The sequence below is a fragment of the Platichthys flesus genome, chromosome 17 (assembly GCF_949316205.1).
Source record: "Platichthys flesus chromosome 17, fPlaFle2.1, whole genome shotgun sequence".
In the NCBI taxonomy this organism is placed as follows: Eukaryota; Metazoa; Chordata; class Actinopteri; order Pleuronectiformes; family Pleuronectidae; genus Platichthys; species Platichthys flesus.
In genome coordinates, this window is record NC_084961.1 from 10287487 (window position 1) to 10303221 (window position 15735).

Sequence of the window (15735 nt, forward strand, 5' to 3'; positions counted from 1 at the left end):
GCCATCATGCTTTATCCTGCATGCGCACTGACTAACCAGGTCTCCTGAGCCCCATACACGTACGACATCCGACAGGGAGTCGATGGTCTGAGTCTGTAAAACTCCTGCTTGATCCTGTGAAGTGATTGCATCGGGTCTGGATGGGGATTGAGCAGAGAGCGCGTGAGCCCCGATGTGAAATTGGATCTTTAGAAGAAGCAGCAGCAGTGAGGACGAGCCATTTACTGAGTGCGCACCGACGGGTGAGCCAGAGCCGGTCCCCTCTGGTGTGCGGTTATTCTAAAAGCGGCCACCCATTCAGTGGGTGGCCGCCTGGTGGGAGAGACACGTGAAGTGACAACGGAGAGATGTTGTGTTCACAGAAGAGGAGATTTTCACTCAACATCATCAGCGACGGACCTCCTTGCTCTGCTCCCATCGTCGGACCGGTGCGTTTTACGTGCAGCTTTTCCCGGAATCGGACGGTAGGTTTTCACGCCTTTCATAGTATAACAAATGCAACGACTTTTAGCCAGATGCAGACAATTTAAAGATATCATAGCTTCTTGGAATTCACAAATATCCCACGGGTGGCTGAGTTAAATAGCGTCCTTTGTTTGGATAACGGGTCATTTCCATCACTCAGGCTCATTTTCCTGTTGGAACTTTGATATAGACAGTACAAATAATAGATAAGAGATAATAATCACACGCATACAACAGAAATAGAACGCTATACACTCTGCTGAGTTTATTATGTGATGCTGATTAATAGCCCATATTTATGTTGTGGTGTTATAATGGATGTTTATGGGCAAACCTATTGCTGCGCAAAAGTGTGAGGTCTTCTACTGCGTTGTTCTTTACAGATTCTGTCTGTGATGCGTGTGTGTGTGTCCGTGTATGGAGGAGGTGGTGGGAGGGGGTCTGCCACCAAACACTGAGGAGACATTAAATCACTGGGTCGGCACTGGGCGCACAGACACTGATGGAGTGAACCTAAGTGTGAGGGATTGCTCCACACTTTGTCCGCGAGTAAATCTTCACTTTATCCGCCGCTGCCAGGCGCACCGGCTCTCCAACGCAAGATTGAAATAGCTGAGCGGGGCAGCGAGAGTGTAGTCTGCGGATAAACGGATTTCCCCTCACCACCAGGACCAAATTGACTCGCGATTCCAAGAATGAGCCAGAGAGACTGACATGCAGGCAGGGAGGCGGGGAGGATGATATGGTGCCACCACGTCCTCATCCTGTCTTTTAAAGAGAAGGAACAGAAAGGAAGGATGCTTCTTCTTCACTGATTCTGTGATCTGACTAAATAAAGTGGCATAAACGTATATTATAATTGCGCACGATGAGGCAAAAATGCAGCCTCAATGAGCTAAGACTTGTCAAAGACTTCTCTGATCTGCACAGTTATAAATTAACCTTATTTTCTTACAGGGCGCAGGGAAGCAGGAGCCTATCACGTTACTACAAGGCAGTATTGAATTGCTAGTAAATCATTGAAGATGGCCTGGAGGTGAGATGACATTCATTTCCACCCAGTAACATTAGAATGCATTGTACACTAAATCAGTTTGACCAGAGGGAAATTAAAACCCTAAAACTGTCTCATGAGCTCGGCTGACTCATATGAGGGAACCTGCAGCCCTGACTGTGTTAATGCACAGCTCACTGGGCCACACAGGACCACATGTGTCTCCTGCCCTGTGCCTCGGGTGAGGCATCAGGTCTTGTCCTTGCAAGACTCTTCCGTCAGCTTTAGAGGACCTCGCAGAGCAGCAGAGACATCCCAGAATCCCAGAGTGTCCTGTCAGCATCTGCAGGGAAAAAAAACAATCCCAGCTGCAGCGGCATCCATTGAGCCACTATCACTTCTGAAACGAAACACCAACTCCAATGGTGCTGAGAAAGCTCAGGAGAGAAGGCACACTGTGCTTGTGCTGCTGAATGTGTGTCTCATACAGTCAGACTGTGTGTGTGTGTGTGCATCTTTGTGATGACTTCCCACAGTCATGGACCTTTTAAAACTCAAAGGAGCTAAGACTTCAATCAGTATTCTCCAGTGCAGTGATGCTAACTGCAGATTTGCATTAGTGTGCAGCTGTTATCTCAGGTCAGTCTCCTGCAGAACACCCTGACTTTACACATCTCCAACGGGAACACTGCTGAGTCCAACAGTCTTTACCAAGTAATGAGTGCAATTATCCTCTTGGATTAATAATTAATAGATTATAATATAAGGTTGCTCGGTGGTTCAGGTTTTATGCTGGGTTCTGATAACTGCCCCCTTTTGTTTTAGTCTTTTGGGCATGAACATCTTGTTCATCCTGAGTTTTCGTCCTACCTTTCAGCAGCAGCAACCTCAGTCCTTCCTCTCACAGGGACATACATGCATAATGCCCACTTTTCCTCGGTAAAGCATTTTAATTTTCGATGCATTATTTATAAATTATATTAGATCATTGGATGAATAGTCTGATGCAGTAAAGAGTAAAGACACGACCAAGGGCACAGCATCACTTATGCTCAAAAACAATTTTGTGTGTGTGCTGGTTGGAAGTCGTCTTCCCCTCCCCGGGAACCATCACACACCCCCAGAGACAATACTTCAAGGACAACAGCACTCACCTCCCACTTCATTAAAATCAGTCGTCTGACGAGCCTTGTTTATTTCACAAAGCCACTCGCTGAGGAAAATAGATTTTTTTTGTGTTCAACATTTGAAGTGATTACACCCTCCATGGAGATTAATTGTGAGGAGAGCTGAGTCACTCAACTGTTACTGGAAGCTGCACATGCAGAGGCCAAGAGACTTTCTCGCTTGTGCTCTTTGCAACAAAACCTCCTCGGATGCACTGTACTTTGCAACGGAGGAACATGTGCACACTCAAAAGGAGGTGATCTGGTTATTTGACCTGGATACATATTCTTCCTTCAACACAGTTTTTTTTTAAACAATGCCTCAGAGCAAAATGATTTATAAATCTCTGTAGAGATTTCTTAAAGCAGACCCAGTGGAGTCTATTTTAAGGCAATGAGAGCACAGGTCTCCCGGCGAGGCAGAGTGTGAATGTGTGTGGGCTTGTACAGTTGTATGTGGACATGCACTGACTGCTATCTGCACTTGTTTAGCAGAGCTGCTGATACAGACTACTTTTCTACACATCTTCAGACTGAGTAGAACAAACAAGTCAGGTCTACAAACAGGGTTTGTTTGGATCAGGATGATCCCGGCCTCCAGAGGCAGAGAGAACAGTGGCTCATTCAGGACTCACCAAGGGAGAGGACCCAGCAGAGGGACTGAGGTCTCTGTACAAGCTTATCTATCCCTGGAGAATAACAAGAAGAGGAATAGCGAGGAAAAGCAAAGCCTTCTTCTATTATCTGCCGTTCCTAATAAAATCATAGAGGGTTAGCGTTCAAAGACGTGACCTGAAAAGCACTGAAAGCCTCCATACATGTACATCAATTTAACAGTGAAGTGAACAGAGCGAGCCTCTACGCACTCAGTTCAGGTCATTGTTAGTTGTCAGTTGGATGAGAAGGCTTTTAAGAAGTTAAGAGTTAAGTCAAAGACCGTGGAGCCAAATCTGGGTGGTGTAAATTAGAGTGCCTGTTTGTTTCTTATCTCCCTGTGGCCTTGATTAAAATGAATGGGCATGCAGCCTAACACCCAAAGTGGCTGCCAGACGAGACCTTTCTTTACCTCCTCTTTAGTTAAGTCAGCTTACTGAGCGTAAACAGGCAGATTTAATATACGGGTAAACAAACACATGCAAATGAATGCACGGCTGTGCACATTAAGTTGTATACTTTTATTGCAGTTTGATTATGGATGGACCCAGGATGCCTTTCGCCTGATGTGATGGCGAAAGAGTATCTTGGGTATTTTTCCATATAGGCATCAGCTCTGTAGACTCTCTCATTATAAACTAATGGTACCTTTAAATCCCATCAGGCAGCATCAAACTTCACACTCTTAAATATCAGTTCATAAAACTCAGTAGAGCGCATACCTCTGCCAAGGCCCAACAGATTTGAATAAAATCAAGCTGCCCCAAATTTAAAACACTCAAAGATATAAACTCAATAAATATGGCTGATTCATTCCTGGGAAAATGGTGAAAATGACCCCTCCAAAAAGCCATATCTTGCAATGTTATGGGAAAATGATCAAACTTTTTCTTGATGCCTGTTAATCCGAATTCACACTAGAATGTGATGATCCTTTACTAAACCACACTATATCCTTGGTTTTACACCAAGATGCTGGAAAATTGGTCCTGTAGTTTTTGTGCGATCCTGCTCAAACGATCCAACCAACAAACAAAGGCAGGGGTGAAATCCTCCACCTTGGTGTTGGTAACAGGGTAATTCACAATATTACTAATGAATCTCAATTTCAGATGAATTGAGGGCAAGTTAGGGGCACAGGCAATATGTAAAATGTGGCATCGGGTGCGCTCATTTCGTTCTGTTCACTCAAACTTTCCCTCATGAAGTTTGTTTCATCATGGTTCCTCCTCAGCAGCCTCCATATCACAAACTAATCACAGTCACACCACCGCTTCAATGGTGCATGGAACAATGCACCATTGTGTCAAACTGTCTATTGTGTGGTTCTTTGAATAGAGGGGGGGTCTTTTCAAACGATAAGGTTTTCGGTAATGGGATACATATCCGTTACCCACTGTATGACCATTGTCCCTGATAATGGAGGATGAATTGGACTTGTAACTCAACATCAATATTTCAATTACAAGTCCCATTAATTGCGAGCTGCATCAGCGGCGTTTTCATCCGGCAAAGGTATTTCAGCTCCGTCAAAAACCCATTGTTCCTGTGGAAATGGAAGGTCGATTCACATAAACAATTAAATGTAGAATGTGGGTGGCCTCTTTTTCACCACGGGACACGGTTGCCGTGAGCAGTGCCATCCGTTATTAGATGGCGTCTTTGTCAAATGTCCTAAAATGAAGGACGGGATGCACCGCGGCTCTCATACAAAAGGAGCCAATGCTCGGTAATGCATTGTGCACTAGATGTGGGAGATCATGTTTTCCTCCACATCATACTTCAAATTTTACCTTTTCAAGTTTCCAAAGACCCCAAACCTGTTAGATACTTTAATATTATTTTTTTTCTGAAAATGTCTTCTTTTTTATTCACAATAGAAAAAAGGGTTAGGGTAGGACATTACAGCTGAAATAATATAGTCAAAATAATGTTTTAACTTACTCCTGTGGTTTAAATATGCACATTGTGCATAGTGTATTTAAATGTTCTGCTAATTTACTTATATTTCAAGACCAGACATTCGAAACTCTACATAAAGCCAATTTCAAAATTCTTCTTTCATTCTCATCATAAATCATAAATTATTGTCAATAGTCCCAAAAAAAAAAAACGTCACCATTTCTTTGGGAAATAAAGTTTTCATATAAATAAGCTATGAATGATATGGACTATCCTTTCTGTAAGAAAAACTAATTTGGAGAAAAAAACTCTTGTAGAATATGTATTTGAACAGAAATGTTCATCTTAATAGACAAAGTGCAGTAAAACAAACAGCTAAATGTGGATGTTGGTTGTTTGGTTTCCACTTGTCTGAGAGAAGACACTGCTGGGAAGCAAAACACCTTTAAATTGACCAGCTCATGAAAATACAATGTTTCTTTCCCTTTACCTGTCTCACAATTAATTGAGTTTTGCCGCTGGCTCTCCACTTCTTTCTATCCCCCCCCCCTGCTCGCTTTGTCCTTCAGCTCTTTTCATCTGTCCTCTGACTTCAAATCCCTGCAGTTTCAAATCTAGGTTGGGCCAATTTTAATACAGAGACCAGGCAACAGTAAGGTACTTGTGTAATTGCCTAACCACGCCGCAGAAAAAAAAGCAGAAGTCTGGTTTTGCCGGAGAGGCTGATGTAAGCGTCTATTTGAAAAGGACTGGCAGGTTGAAGAAGGGGCCTGACAAGAAGACACCACAACAGAAAGTTTGTATAAATGTCACAGAAAAGGGAAAAGGGGCTGTTGATTATTTGTGTTGTTCCGTCTGCACATATGAGAATGTGTCTGTGGAACTGACATTTTCAGACCTACCTGGGGCTTAGAGTTCACTCAGCTTTGACCTTTTGATGCCTGTACAAACACAAGTGGCAGACTTCCCGAGAGGGACGAGCAGAAAACGACAGGCACATACCAGAGGCTTGGGGTTGGTTTGGGAATTGATTCATTGCCTCTTCAATAGGCAGTTTACGCACCAGTTTGCTTGCACATTTTACCTGTTTCCACCTCAACAGATCTTAATTCTTTCATTTATTCCCAATGACCTGCCTGAATTCCACCACAGGGCTTCTGTAAACTGCAGACGGATCTTTTTTCTGCCCACCCTTTAGCACTCATAGTCATTAACCTCCTTGTCAGGCAATTTGGGCCAGAGGAGGTTTTCCTCTGGATGTTGAACAGGACATAGGTATGAGATGTAGCCGGGAAAAACCAACCGTCCACTTCACAAGGTGATAAAAGCGATTTTCATTGGCCAGGTGATAAATGGGATGCCTGTGGAGGTGCATTGCCCTTTTGGCGCACTCTCTCAGTCTCATTCACTCTCCATTAGTATTTTCCTTCATTCTATTACCCGTCTCGTTGGTTTTCCTCCCAGGAGCTGCTCGTCGTCTCATTCTCCGTTCCCGCCGCTCCCTGTCGCTCTCTTCCTTCCATTTTTGTTCCATCCATTGGCTCTGTCCCTCACACAGAATCTATTGTAATTCACTTTATCTTCTCTCCCCTTTTTTCGCCCCACATTTCCTTCCTCTCTGTCTCCGTCCTCACAGTGGATCAGCTGTTGCCGGCCTGAGTTGAAGGTGACCTCTCTGGCTGGGCCAAGGGCTGCAACACAGGACATGGGTCCAGCCTCTCCTCCCCGCTCGTGTCTTGTGTTGCAGCCAGTGGAGCTGCCTGTCTGTACCTCTGCGAGTCTGTCTGCGCTCCCACAACAGGCGGATCATACCAGGCACGGACCCGTTCACCCTGCTCCTCACTTCACACCTGGCTTGTGGGACTCGTCACTGTCATTCTCAGTGTTGTTTTCAAAATCAATATATATCCTGTCTCGCAGTTAAAAGGCAATAAAGTGCTAATAAATGAAAATGCTCTCTCTGTTGTGTTTGTACTGATAACAGCGGGATTCAAGGATTGTTTGTTATGCCGTACAATGGGATATGCCCTGTGTCGCCAAGTTTAGATTCAGAACTTGTTTCAGGTCATGTCCTATCAAGTGTAGAGCTGCAGCCTCCAGAGAGCAGCTCCCTGAAGGCCTTTGCACTGTGACATTTAAAGCAAAGTTAGCACCACTTTCAGATTACTATTCTGTTGAAACCACAAACACCGGCCCAGGCCAAATAGCTTTTTAATGAGCCTTGTCTTGCATCAAATAGAGCAGTACTCCTGACTTTCCCAGGGAGCAAACATCATCGAGAAGCAATAGCTCCTGACAAGGTCAACAGTGATGTAGCTCTGGGTGAGGCAGGCGGGCAGGTGGAGGGTGAGGAGACATGCACTGGCTGTCTAAACCTAGCCAGTGCCTGTCTAAACCTTCTCCGCAGGTTGCATACACAGCATAGATGAAGAGGTTTAGAGAGTAACACGACTTAGACTCTGGCTGCGTCCTGAAAACACACATCACGTGACTACACTCATTTACACTTGGCATGCTGGACACAGAATCGCTAAAGCTGGTTATTTTCTACTGGAAGAGGGTCAGGTGATAGGAGCCTGACGAATCAGCAAAGGCTACGTCGTGAACGAAAAGACCCAATTGCCCATTCAGAACAAAACAAGGCATGTTCATACATTGCAGGGTTTATACATTTTCAAATGAAAACGTAGTAATGTGGATGCATCCTCTGTCCTTGTTCACATCTTATTAACAAAAGGATGGATGAGGGAAGGAGAGGGTTTGACACAACGCAATACTTCCTGCTTCCAGATGTGACCCATCACTTTATATTGACACCCCAATGACTCAGACAGGGTCCGATATCATTGTGTTAGGGGGGAGTGCTTGTTTTGTAGTTTGTGTGGATCACTGTTATAATTGTGTGTGTGTGCTATAGTGCTGACAATGTAGAGCCATTTTATAGCAGGGGGTGTCACTTGACTGGAATGTAAATCCAGGTGCGGACGCTTGCTGTTTTCAATCTCCCCCGACCCCGGACTGTTTACCAGAGGGATGGAAAGGAGGCGGTGTGCTGAATGCTCTGTGAGCTGCAGTCGGCTGGCTGTGTTTACCCCATGTGGGTGCAGATGTCTCAGAGACAATATTTACCATCACATAGCCCCGAGCTCTGCCAAATACCATTGTGACATACCTCCTTGGAATGTTCCCTGATCTGATTTTCATGAAACGCGTGGAATAACTCAACATTGGTGTGTGTCTGTCTGTGGGCTCTGCAAACTTAACACAAAACAACTTCTTTCAGTTCAAAGTCTCCTCTTCCACGTGTTTTGGAGGTTTACATTCGGCATGCCAAGCAATTTAACAATCTGATTTTGGAAAATGCATTTCTTGGCTAAAGATGAAAAGATCAATAACACTGTCATGCCTATATAGTAAGTATGAGGCTACACACACAGTTAGCTTAGCTTAGCATTAACACTTGAAACAGGGAAACAGCAAGCCTAAGTCTGCTCAAGGCTGTATATAAAGATCAACAAAATACTCCACTTCCTTCCGTTGCACACAAATAAAGCCAAAATATCTTGAACATGTGTGATGCCATCTTTAGCTTTTGATATCATTTGGAGCCCGAGTCTGCACAGTAGTGATTGTGCAGTGTAGCCACAGTATGGAGTATCGACCAAATCAGACTAAGCTGTCAATCATCGTGTTTCACCTCGTTACTATAGCCACAGATAAGAAAATATAATCAAACTTACCTGGAAAAAATGGATACTTGAACAAACATCTGTGTGATAAGAACGACCTCAAATGACAAATATGATAATCATTCAAAAAAATAAACCATAGGCCTTTTGAGGGGTACTTCTTAGTTTGGTCAATGTCCCATTCACTAACATCGCGGGCAAGGTTTATATCCTATACTACAGCCAAGATGATTTATGCTTCACCTTTGGGTAGCTGTCATGTCGTCCATCTTTGTGAACAATCTATAGTCCAAAGGCAACAGAATGCATCTGCCAGCTCTCAAGAAAAGTGTAAAACTTCACTTTGTGTTAAATGTGCATTTTACTGGAGGTTCAGGGCCGAAGTCTTTCTTGGTTTCTCGTTTCCTTTGTTAGAACCTCTTTAGGTCTTAATGCCAAGCTAAGCTATCCAGATCATGCAGTAGATTATAGTGATATGTAGATGATGTTATGTTACCTAACATGGCTGTTTCCCCCTGATTCTGAACTAAAATCCGGAAATACTCAATTAAATACATTGTGATTATGTTACCTGTGCCTGCTTAAATCCCTTAATACTGTAAATTCCCTCCCTAGCTCAGCCGTACTTAAAGAACCATTTATACCTGGAAAACCCCACGCAAACAGAAGTCCAACCTCTGTACAGCACTTCATTAACTAAATGAAACATTTGCATTTCGCTCCAAGAGAAGGAGACAAAGTGAGATCTAACAGATTGTTGGGTATTAACAAGGATTTGCTGTGCCGCATGTTTTCCCACACCAGCGCACTTTGTGTCTGCAATCAGCAGTAACAGACAGACAGAGAGTGAGAGCGAGATCTCCCTTGCTGCTGCAGATTAAACTCACCCCCCTGACCGCCCAGTATAGATCTAAAAAAATGCTACAGCAACAATATCAAGCCAAGGAATTGATTCAGTTTACAGCGAGGGAAATGAAGAGCAGGTGAAGGCAGGTGGGGAGCAGGAGGGAGCCGAGAGCAAAGTCGCTTTCGCTGCAGGTGTCTTGTCACTTTGCTTTAGATCGGATGTGCGCGCTTCGCGTGACATGAAGGGTTGAGTGTCACGCCACCGGGTTAAAAGACATCCGTCTGATGATGACATGTGGTGAAAGATAGTCAGAGTAAGAGGAAATAAGATTAGGAAAAAGGGTTACATCTGTTACATCACAGGTTACCCTGCATTTCCAAGCAGATAAACCATTGTTTGTGTGCAGTCATGGAGTGCAGGTATATAGACAAAGCAATAAATGATTATATGGCTGGATGCTCATATCCATTGCAGCTTATTTAATGTAGTCAAAGACAAAGCCTCGACACCAAGGCCTCGTAAATTCATGCTCGCGTACTGTGGTTAAAGAATACCAATATACATCAGACTCATTTATGAGATGGAGGATGGGACTGTGAGCTCAATTCCTCAGTCAACTCCAGTGACTGTGGATCCCATCACATCTCACAGGGTCATTTGTGTTTTGATGCTTATTATAAAGGACGGCATGGCGTAAGGAGGAGAAACTTTGTGCAGTAAGAGACGAGAAAATATGCAGGAGAAATGTGAAGAGTGTCTTTCATTAATTATATCATTATTGTGCCACTTGGCAAAAAGTACCCAACTCCTTCAAAGGACCGCAAGCATTCAAAACTGGCTCACTCTACCAGCACTCCCAGGGGAAATGACTGAGCAACTTAGAATTGATAAGAGGCTATAAAGAGAGACCGGCGAGAGCATGGAAAAGAGGGAAGAGGAACTGAAGTAATAAAGTGGGGAAGTTAGAGATGATAGAAAAGGGATGAAGAGATTGGCAGCTGGGGGAGATAAAGACAGACTGTGGGGGAATGTACGGGGGAAAAGAACGGGAGGGGGAAGAGAATGACAAAGGAATGAGAAGCAGCAGCAGCATCAGATAAGTGTAGAAAGGGACGGAGCTGTAGAGCGAGTGGAGAACAGACTGACTGAGGGCTGATTTATTAAAACTGATCGAGGTGGCACGTGGAGACAGATGCCACTTCCCACCAAGCTCCAGACAAGGCGAGCGATACTGACACATCAGGTAATAGAAATAATTTGTTGTCAAAGAAAGTTTTGTAAAAAAGTGTTTAGTAATCTGCTGAGGGTTGTACGTGCCCTGGAAAACCCTTAAATACATTATAAATATGCTGGTGGTGTGGCATGGTGTGCCAATTGCCAGTGCACGAATAAAAAGATGTACCTCACCCCATGTACCTTTTTTTTCGTTTTTTTTTCTCTCTCTCCTATTATCCTGTAGGTTTGTTTACCAACGGCAGAGAATACGCAGACAACAATAAAACCCCAGTGTGTGCAACAACACAATCCCAGACACTCTGGAATGGAATCAGCAGTTTGAGTTGAATAGGAGACATTTTCACTCTCTGTCAACACACGAGAGAGCTATTAGCAACGTTACAATGAGTGCCTCTTCATTTGCAGGTATCTTTCCCATGAATGGGAGTCTTTATTGTGGCAAAGTAGAGTACAAGGGCCAGGTTTAAGAAACAAAAAATTAATTTTGTATTTATATTAACATATTATTATTAGGATTTTGTTGGGAGAGCGTGACCTAGGGGATAGAGCGGGTGCTCTGCAACAAGAAGGTTGCCGGTTCGAATCCCACTCTATCCCATCTGCATGCCTAAGTGTCCTTGGCAAGATACTGAGCCCCTAGATGGCCCCTCATAAAATGATGAGTGTTCTAAAAAAATGTAAGTCGCTTTGGATAAAAGCGTCAGCTAAATGACATGTAATGTAAATGTAATATTGTGTTCAGACCAATGGCAAAAGATGTTTTAAAAAAAAACGTTTGAATTTTTTTTTTTTTTCATCTAAATCTGAAGAGGTAATGAGGTAGTCGCTGTTGTTTTTATAAATACATTATACATTTTTTCTATGCATCAATGTAAAGTCTGGATAAAAAAGTTTACTAGAAAAGCAATAATGTAAATGTATACATTTTAAATAAAAATCATATATTGTTCAATATTGTTTTTATGTAGCCAATTGTTCTTCGATGTCAGATTTTAAACCGTTATGCCTCTGTTCTAGTTCGGTATTGTTACTATGTAGCCACTTGTTCCTACGATGTCACATTTGAAACCCTCATGTAAATTTTCCTAGAATGTTGGGCTCTTATTTTTTTGATATTCAATGCAATCAGTATTTATTGAACTCTGGAGGATACATTTCTCAGTTGAGTTTGAGACGGCGACAGGATAACAGCTCCAACCTGACCCTCCATATTCAACACTGCTACAAGTCCAAGACAGTGAGAGGACAACCGCTCCAAGAAGCACCAAGACTATCAGAAGATAACGGATCATTTTCCTCCACAACACACCCGTTACCTGCGAAGATGGAGAAGGGACACAACTCAAACAAGGTGTGATTTTCTCATCAGTGAAATACCTCTGTGTATCCAACGTTCTGATGGGACTGTGTATTGACATATTATATGTATGTTTGTGTCTTTCAGTCAGGTGTACATCATATGGCACCTCCCGCCAAAACGATCGAGTTCCTTCATGGAGAGATCAAGGAAATGGAGTTTGAGGGGATCGAGCAAGCTCATGAAAATGTGACACTGAAGATCATGATGTCCATAAGGGATGCTGCGTGGAAGAAGGAAAAACAGGCCATGTAGGGTCAGATTGATTCCGCCAAACAGGGGCAAGCCTATGACTCGGGAAGAGCCATGTAGACAGAGTTGGAGGACAAGCTCAAGGAGTTGAAGCTGGTGTTGAGGGACAAAGCAAAGTTCATCTACAAATTGAGCTCTCATCCCAGAAACGATCAGTTTGAGATTGAGAGGGTGAAAAGGGAGCTGAACCACAAGTGCAACCAGGTCAAGGCGATGGAGATTTCCTTCGACGAGAAGATGAAGCAAATCATCTCTGAAAAGGATGCAGTGATTGCCAATGTCACAAATGTAAAAGTGGCACTGGGGCATCAAAACCTGGATCTCCTGGCCAAGCTCAGAGGCCTCCAGAGAGAGGTCCACCCCATCGAGAATGAGTGGAAGACAAAAGCCAACGCCCTGGAGGATTGTCTCAAAGCTGAGCAGGAAGAGAAGAAGGCCTGCTATGAGAAGATTGGTTGGAGAATCTGTTCAAAGACTGTGAAGACTCTGTGATCGAAAATGTGGTACTTGAACAAAATAACCTGGAGCTCAAGGCTGAGCTCACATCCGTCCTGTCAGGATTGGTGAGGTAGAGGGACACCGGATCTTTTAAACTAAAGAGTCTTTTTAATGAAAAGTTTTTAAAAGAGAACACTCTTAATAAATGGGCTGAAAAACACCAACCAGGACGACAAACCGGATTTTTTTTCTATAACCATGAATAATCCTCAGAGACAAAAATGCTGAAAAATGGCTTTAAGAGATAAAGTCCTGGAAATCAGCTCTGCATGCAAAACACAGCAGTTTCAGGTTGTAGGGATATAGTGGTATAGGGGAGTTATAAAATGTTAACTTACATGTAACCGTAGCTAATATGATCCACCTTCATCCAACAGTGTCTTTTGTTTAGTCAAATCGAAGGTAACTTGATTTTATCTGCCTTATGCTCATATTGTGCCTGTATATCGGTGTGTGTGTGTCTGTGGCTCCTATCACTGGGGCAATGTCCTTGAAAGGATCATTGATTTGATGGACAGATTCAGATCCTAGATTTCCTGTAAACTCGCCGAGCCGCGGCGCAGGAACAGGCAAGCAGGCAACTGGAAGCGCATGTAATCCGCTGAGATGGGACTTTGATAGCGCAAATGTCAACACGCAAACAGCATTGATTTCTGTGTCAGGCCTGTTTCTAGGCCTCTCTTCATACTCCTGCCGGCCCACCAGATGTCCCTGGACTTTTTACCTTGTCGCCATATTTTTCACCTCCCTTGATACAAACATATTTCTCTTTTCTCTCACCTACTCCCCAGTATTTATACCGACCCATTTTCCCTAGGCTGATTTCTAGAATCCCTGTTTGTGTCCCTTTCGTGGTGTGGACTCCTCTTCCCTCTACCTGTATGTGGTCACCTGTTGTCTGCACCAGCCAGCCTGTCCATACGGGTGTCTGTGAACCTGGTCCTCATCAAATCATCTATTTATTTTTCTCATTGCCTGTTTTTCTGGGCTTGAGTCCTCTCCGCCCGCAGCTCCGACCACCTGTAGTCAAGTGTCACCTGCCGTGACACTTTATTTCCCAGGTAGCAGGAATTTATGCAAAGTAAATAAAAACCAAAGTCTGTCTTTTTGGTGTCTTATTCAATACAGAATGGCATCGGTCGATGAAGAGAAAGGACATCCGAGAGAAATGGCCTCTCTCATCCGCTGTGTTGGATTGGGTGATCAGGTTTTCTCCATGTCAGCTCCCAGGAGACTGTCTGTCCCAGCTCAAGGGCTTGTGATGTGCAGGAGTGTGTGTGTGTGTATGTGTGTGTGTGTGTGTAAAGCTAGAACAGAGGCGGATAAGAAGACCCAGAAGGGACGGACTTTGATTTCAAAGGAAATAGCTATTGAAAGTTATTGTTGGGAGGAAGGCAGGGAGAGTCAAGGCTGTCGAAGAAATAGTGCAGATCATAACAAAGAAATTGTGCCTAAGAAATTGGCCAAGGTAATTAAACACCAGAGGAATGGAAGAGCAGCCTGACAGCTATGGAGTGAGATAAAGAAGTAGAGGAGAAAAAGCTGCTGAAGGATAGAGAGGAATGAAAAACAGACCAAAAGTTCCAGAGGGATAGAGAGAGAAGGACAGGACAGAGGGGGTGAAACAGATTACAGAAATAGAGGGACACAAGCTTCAAAAGATGAGCAATGAAACTCTAGTTGACAGCAGATGGGGGCCAGTTACGATGAGTGTCCCTCTCTCGTTGTCCTCAGTGGAAGTACGGCCCAGTGCCGAGTTATCAGCCGCTCAGGTCCCACGCACACAAGGTGACCTTCTGTGAATCAGCCGGCCGGTGGTCGGCGAGCTGCAGACGGTGGACGGTGACAGGTGTTCACTTACATCTCCCCAGCTCCCAGCGGCACGCAGTCATTACGCTTTATACATTCATTCTGAACACAAACCTTTAAAGGGTACAGAAGGGCCCCCCCCCCACAGGGCGGACACGAGTCAAGCCCATACATTTCTGTTCACTCCTTGCTTGCTTTCAAAAGACGCTGCCATGTGCATTCAAAAAGACAAAATCACAGCAGATGCGACAAGGAGCGCGCACGTGTCCACACCCTGTCAGAATCACTCACAAATGATGCGAGGCCAATTATGTGGGTGTTTCTTAAAGGGACAGAGCTGTACAAAATGGGCTCCGAAGACAAAGACTTAAAGTGATGAATTGCTGCCTTTCCCATAACGCCTGGGATAATGTGTTTTCAGCAGAGCCTGCTTTCCCAATGAAAAAGATAACGATTGTAATATATCAGTGAAATGTGAATTTAATGTGGTCAGGTTAGAGGAGATGGGGAGGGTGAGAGTGAAGGGTTTTCTTTTAATTTGCCGTCAAGATGCGTTTTTTCCGTCTCATTACCCACATATCTTTGGTTTATCTGTGTGAAAATGTTATTCTCACAATACTTCTACTTTGCAAGATTTGAACGCGTCCTGATGGAAATGAGACCAAAGCATCTTAGAGAATCCTCTAAGAGGAGTGATGGTGTATGATCATTTCCGGAACTTCTAAATCTAAACTGGATTCCCACATTGCAAAATTGTTCTGCCCAGATTTGGCCCACACTGTCATCTGGACAACATACTATGGGATGGCACTTAGGCAGTACGCTCCTATTTGCCAGATCAGGGCCACAAGTGGGTCTGAATTTGT

At 43.9% G+C, this 15735-nt stretch overlaps 1 long non-coding RNA gene across 1 annotated transcript; it reads left to right on the forward strand.

Annotated features, from left to right (window-relative positions):
* Positions 1-14: 14 nt before the first annotated feature.
* LOC133972781 (uncharacterized) lies at positions 15-7114 on the forward strand. The gene is made up of 3 exons (XR_009924477.1): positions 15-464; positions 1423-1501; positions 6818-7114. It is a non-coding gene; the product is annotated as an uncharacterized LOC133972781 (long non-coding RNA).
* The last annotated feature ends 8621 nt before the right edge of the window (positions 7115-15735 follow it).